Source organism: Peromyscus leucopus, chromosome 22 (assembly GCF_004664715.2).
Source record: "Peromyscus leucopus breed LL Stock chromosome 22, UCI_PerLeu_2.1, whole genome shotgun sequence".
Lineage (NCBI taxonomy): Eukaryota > Metazoa > Chordata > Mammalia > Rodentia > Cricetidae > Peromyscus > Peromyscus leucopus.
In genome coordinates, this window is record NC_051081.1 from 26,844,279 (window position 1) to 26,851,175 (window position 6,897).

The window sequence follows — 6,897 nt, forward strand, 5'->3', positions numbered from 1 at the left end:
GTGGTGGTGGTGGTGGTGGTGGTGCACGCCTTTAATCCCAGCACTCAGGAGGCAGAGGCAGGCGGATCTCTGTGAGTTCGAGGCCAGCCTGGGCTACAGAACAAGTTCCAGAAAGGCGCAAAGCTACACAGAGAAACCCTGTCTCGAAAAACCAAAAAAAAAAAAAAAAGTCAACAACTCCTTGTACTCCCGGAATTGCATTATTGATAATCTTCGCCCAGGTACATTGACAGAAACACTCCCCCTAGCAGTTACTCAGAGCAAAAGCCAGACTGGGAGGCTCCTCCTTTGGTCTTCCCGGTTTCTACACAAAGACGGCCAGATGGGCAGAACAGTTACACTCTCAAACATCTTGAATACTTTCGATCTTCATCGGTCAAGCTGGTTTTATTTTGTACGGATGTACACTTCCCAGAGCCTTGGCCCTCTGCTTGTTCCATCCAGCCTGAGCTGGATGCTCGCTTGCCCTGAGGCTCGCTTGCCCTGAGGCTCACTTGCCTGCTGCTCACTGGCTCTGGTCCCCTTTTATCCCTTTTACCCCCTGGCCTCTCTCTCTTCTTCTCCAGTACCTACAACCCCAGGACTTTATCTTCTGTGGTTTCCTGGTGTTTTTTTTTTTTTTTTACGTTAAGTTTTCTGCAACAAATTTAGATAACACTTCTAAAATGAAACAGTGCATAAGAGTGAAAATAACTGATATTTTACACATGTAATAAAAAAAAGGTCTTCATTCTGTGATTTCATGTGGCAAATGATTTTTTAAAAATTTTAAGGCATAATGTCATTGTTTTGTAGCTCCCAAGATTCCTATTGAGAAGTCCAGTGTCATAGTCATTCTTACTCCTTTTTATATGACCTGGAATGATCCCACAAAAGAACTCATCATCATTTTATTTTGTTTTTTTTTTCCCCCTTCTTTCTAGAAAAGATATTTCCTCTACTTCAGAATCCTGTGTTCTTAATGTCTTTTGAAAATAGTACTTTTAATTTAAAATTTCCAAGATCTCTTTGGTATGGTGTGATTACTCTGTTACCGAATACTCTGTTTTGTTTCATGAATATAAATTCTCTCGTCTCTAAGGATTTTTAAGTAGTGTCTAGCTATCTCCTGCCCCCTGCTCTCTTCTATTGCCTCCAACTTCATGTTTCAATTTTGCATAATTAGTTTTTCTTGTTTCCTTCCCCCTGTGGAAACTGTTCTGCAACATCTGGCCACACCTGGTGTTCATTTGTATTGAAGAACACGGTACTAAAATGTTCACTGGAGACACACATTGGTTGGCTCTACTGCAGTCATTTCAGAGCAATCTGGTGTCTATTCAATGTGCTCATGTGAGATTGCCAAATGTCCCCCCTTGGCATCCTTTACTGTGGCGTCTGCATTCTCTGGAGAAAGATCCTCCAGTCCTCTGTCTGCAGCCAGTTTCCTGGTGCTAGAAATGGGAGAAAGCCTGAAGACCTCACTGTTCCACATGATGTTCATCTCATCCCACCTCACACCCCTACCATCTCATTGTCCAAGATAAAGACGTCCACAGTCAAGGGACATGGACATGTAACTGGCCACAGTGGGAGCCACAGCAAAGGTACAAGATGTCAACTTCTGATGACTGTCCTATACCTGGAAATGGGCAGGAAGGGCTGCAGAGAGCTGGAACAGTAATTCCGTCTACTATCCAAACCACTTCCCACCACCACGTGCCCAATTTATGATAGCTAAAGAATGTACATCCCACAAAATCAGTTAAAATCAACCTAAATAAATCTGATACAGTTTGCATTCAAAATCAGCCCATTCTAAAAATTGCTCACATCACCACTTACCTCTAACAGAAAAGGTAATTCAGAGAAGGTATACATTGACTCAAATAATTTAGTGAGGATTCCCATTCAACAACCCAGTCCTTTCTATTTCCTTTCTTTTTGCTATTACTGGTACTACTATTATAATCATTGATACTTTTGCCGGACAGGGTCTCACTATGCAGCCCTAGCTCACCTGGAACTTATTATGTAGTCCAAGATGGCCTCCAAGTGACGGCAATCCTCTTACCTCAGCCTCACAAGAGCCGGGATTACAGAAATATACCACAACGCCCACCTTGGCCCTGTCCATTTCCCATACCAAAAGCAGGTGTGTGCTGTGTGGAAAGAAGGCCAGGTGGGTCAGTCACTAAGAGAAACGTTGGTGCCCAGCAGAACTATGCCTTTAAGTCACACCTCGTTCATTCCATGTCTTTCTGTTAGAAATGTACATATGAAAAGTTAAAATGGCACGTCTGCTTATGGATTCCCTCACTCATGGCTAGAGATAGTTACCAGTTCAAAGCAGGGCAGGGCAGGACAAAGGCATTATAGAAGTCTCAGAAAACAAAACAAAATGTGGAAAGGGTATTAAGAGGGTATAAACAATCCTTGCTTTCTTCAAGTTCTGCATATCCAGCAAAAACAGAACCAAATATCTCTATTACTTCCATTACAAGATAAACCTTTCATTTCTTTCCTCTCATTGTATCAAAGGCTGGATCCTTCATAATGCCCAGGGAAGCGGGAAAGCATTTGTTGCCTGTGAACAAAGTTTTTGTATTCACTTTGCCGTGTTTACTGTTATGAACAGTATCAGAATAAAATGTCTTCATCTAGTTTAGCACTTTCCCCCCCAAGACACCCTTAAGAGCACAGAGGCTGAAATAAAATCGGAGAGTCCCAGAAGCACTCCGAGCTTCGGGCGTAACAAAAGCTCTGCTATGCTGTGTAAAACTAAGCCCTGATCCGCAGATGCAACAATAACACATTTCTGTCTTGTGTTTTTCATCTCGGTGTGTCTGAATTACCCACAAGCTGGAGAAGATCCCCCGCAGCCCTCCCCAACTCCAGAGCCACCCTCTCCTCCCCGCAGAAGGTTGTGTGATGTATCACGGCTGTGTAAACAAGGAGAAATAAGCATTGCTCACTATAAAACACAATCCGCACACTTAGGCCTGCTCCATCCTTCCTTTTGCTTTGTTATTTGCAAAGAAACGTTGTGCTCAAGTGAATATAGATTCAAGTCTAAGATTTCAGTAAATGAACACACTATCATCTATCTGTGAATTACTGCCCATGGTAGACATTTCAAAGCATGGCCTCTTCCAAATACCACTCCTTTGATCTCATATGTTTTTAACAAATTATTTTAAAATGTACCCCAAAGTTTTGATTTCCAAATGACCTTCCCCTCCAAGGGTTCTAGAATTCGCAGAATTGCTGCTGATTTTTTTTTTATCCTAGGAGTCAACAAAAAGAAAGCAGATACCTTCAAAGAATGGAGCTTCTTGTCTAAGGCACGAGCTAGTTCCAACATCATCGCGCACGGTACAGCTGAATCCGTGGCTCCCACGAACACTCTGCTGTTCCATCCGGGGAAATACTTGGAGTCATAGTGGCAGGCAAGGACCAAGTGTCGTTTAGCTTCTGGGTTAAGAGTGCTGATGATATTCGAGAAGGTCCGGTACCCGTAGGGCGTCTTACTCAAGAAGGTGTCGACTTCCACAACCCACTCAGCCTGAAGTCTCTGAATTCGCTGCATGATGTGCTGCTCAAAACAAACGGTTTTCATTGGTTAGCTGTGTCTCCAAAAGCCTATGTGATGCCTTTTTTGATTGTTCTTGGAAACAGAGTCTCACTCTGTAGCCCAGGCTGGACTGAAACTAAGGCTGGCATTGAATTTATGCCCCTGCCTTATCATTCCAAACACTGGAATTACTGGCATACATGCTTTGCATGCTTACTGGTAGTAATAACATTGCTACTAGCTGTTATTTTAGCTAATAGCAATTTCTCATTGAAAGAAGAGGCCTCTCAAATGCAAATCAAAACGACTCTGAGATACCACCTTACACCTGTCAGAATGGCTACGATCAAAAACACCAATGACAACCAATGTTGGAGAGGATGTGGAGCAAAGGGAACACTCCTCCACTGTTGGTGGGAATGTAAACTTGTACAACCACTGTGGAAATCAGTATGGCGGTTTCTCAGAAAATTAGGAATCGAACTACCTCAAGACCCAGCCATCCCACTCTTGGGCATATACCCAAGGGATGCTGATTCATACCATAAAGATACATGCTCAGCTATGTTCATAGCAGCACTATTTGTAATAGCCAGAACCTGGAAATAACCTAGATGCCCATCAACGGAAGAATGGATGAAAAAAATGTGGTACATATACACAATGGAGTACTACTCAGCAGAGAAAAACAATGAAAGCATGAAATTTGCAGGCAAATGGATGGAACTAGAAAAAAAATCATCCTGAGTGAGGTAACCCAAAACCAGAAAGACAGTTATGGTATGTACTCACTCATAGGTGGATTCTAGATATAAAATAAAGAACAATCAGACCACAACCCATAGAACCATAGAGGCTATATATATAGCATGGAGGTCTCTAGGACGACTGTGGCATATAATAAATTTCAGTTTTACTCAATTATTGAAAAAAAATAGCCAAATGAATGGAAACACATGAACTATGAACCAAAGGCTGAGGGGCCCCCAGCTGGATCAGGCCTCTGAATAGGTGAGACAGTTGATTGGCTTGATCAGTTTGGGAAGCAACTAGGCAGTGGGACCAAGTCTGTGCTCATTGCATGAGTTGGCTGTTTGAAACCTGGAGCTTATGCAGGGACACTTGGCTCAGTCTGGGAGGAAGGGACTGGACCTGCCTGGACTGAGTCTACCAGGTTGATCGCAGTCCTCAGGGGAGGATTTGCCCTGGAGGAGGTGGGAATGGGGGGTAGGCTGGGGGTAAGGGGAGGGTGTAGGAGGGGGGAGAATAGGGGAACCCGTGGCTGATATGTAGAACTGAATGGTATTGTAAAATAAAATAAAAACTAAAAAAAAAAAAAAAAAAAAAGAGGCCTATCTCCCTCACTTCTAACCTTTTGCCTAATTACCCATCCCATTCGGTTGTCAATATTTACCAACACTAGCAAGCTGATGTAGAACTTTCTACAGACTTCTCCTTAACTGCACAAACCTCACCACCATACGGGCACATATTTTTGAAAGAAGGAGGGGCATTCTTTTGTAGGAAAAGCAACCTAATTTTACAGAATATTCTATCCTTGCTTTATCCACTTAACAATTTATCATGGTCAGGGGTCAAATCTACAGGTCAGGGGACAAATTCAGCTTGGCACTCCTAAAGACTACTTCCAATATTTGTAAGAAGCTGAGGTAGTCTGTTGAGAAATTAAGCATATCAGATCTATTTGCCTCCACTCGAAGGTCTCAAAGAATTACAAATGGCAGCTCTGTGTGTGTGTGTGTGTGTGTGTGTGTGTGTGTGTGTGTGTGTGTGTGTGTGTGTGTGTGCCGAGTGCACAGAATGTACTCCAAGTCCTACAAATGCTTCCTGTGTAGGGAACACTAGGAGAAGATACTGACACCCACCAGCTGAGGGCTGTAGAGAAAGTTCCCATAGCAACGGACGGCTGGGGATCTGGTCAGGCCCTGCCTAAAGTAAGAGTCAAATCAGCAGCTCGGACCCAAGCTTTCTCTCTGTATCCAAGGTAGGTCCAGACCTGAATCTCTCAGCATCACCTCGGGGCCACTTTGGGCCTTCTGAGCAGTACAGTGACTGAGGCAGGAAGTGGAGATAGGAACAGCATGCCAGGGACTCAAAGTGTCTTCCTTAAGAACCTAAAATGTATGCTATGACAAGTTACGGCTGAGTTCATCACTAGTTCATCTTGCCTTTTCCCCATCCTTATTTTTCCTTGGCCTCATTTCTCTCTTTGTATTTCTTTGTGTTCATCTTTATAAGGTGCCTTATTAAAAAAAAATTTAGCCGGGCGGTGGTGGCGCACGCCTTTAATCCCAGCACTCGGGAAGCAGAGCCAGGCGGATCTCTGTGAGTTCGAGGCCAGCCTGGGCTACCAAGTGAGCTCCAGGAAAGGCGCAAAGCTACACAGAGAAACCCTGTCTCGAAAAACAAAAAACAAAAAAAAAAAAAAAAATTTAATCCTCAAACACAAATTAGCCATTATAAAAACTGGCAACTCGTCCCACAATTAACATCTAGAAAGGAGGGACCTTGAGGTAATGAACAAAAAAACTCACAATAGCTGGAAACAAATGGGAGGGAATTTTTTTCCTCCCAAGGAAATACAGGATTTTCTATTCTGGCCAAGTCTTGTGTGGCCGACAGCCTGCTGATGTGTAACATGACACACAGGCAAAAGGGCTTTGGACAGAGTAGAGCCGGAAGCTTCCAGGGAGAGGGGAACTTAAACAGAGGGGCGGAGGCTCGAGGGCATACCATCGATCTTGAAAAAGCCGAATAAACAGCCGGATCCCTTTGGTCTGTGCAATCGTTGAGTTAGTCTTTAACCTAAACAGCACTGTGCATCCCTCGTCTTCCTCTTCTCCACTGCTCTCCATGCTCTCTGCCCTCCAAGCCATCAAAAGAAACGTCTAAAACCTTCTCACAACCAGCTTTCAGATCGCACTGATTTTGTTATGCCCCACAGTTTCCTATACGATGCTTTGCTCACAGTGGTCTATCATCCGGAATAGGGGCTGGCTGTAGCGGTAAATGTGGGTTAATGTCATGCAAACTACATAAAAATCGCATGATATAGAACATCAGTTGTCTGGCTAGAGAGAGAGAAATCCCTGAGCATCTAAGTTTTTCCAAAGCAGATGAAAATGAGTTATCCCTAGACTTTGTTTGACTCCAGAACATCTGGTGTCCAGATGACAAGCCACTCCATAAAATGGCTTCTTGACACCAATAGTAGCCTGAGAAACAAATTGGGATTTTAAAGCATCCGTTAAAGGTTATCTGTTAGCATTGTTCAGAAGCCTCATCCAGAACCTCATTTCTCCTATCAGTTTCCCCTCCCTTGG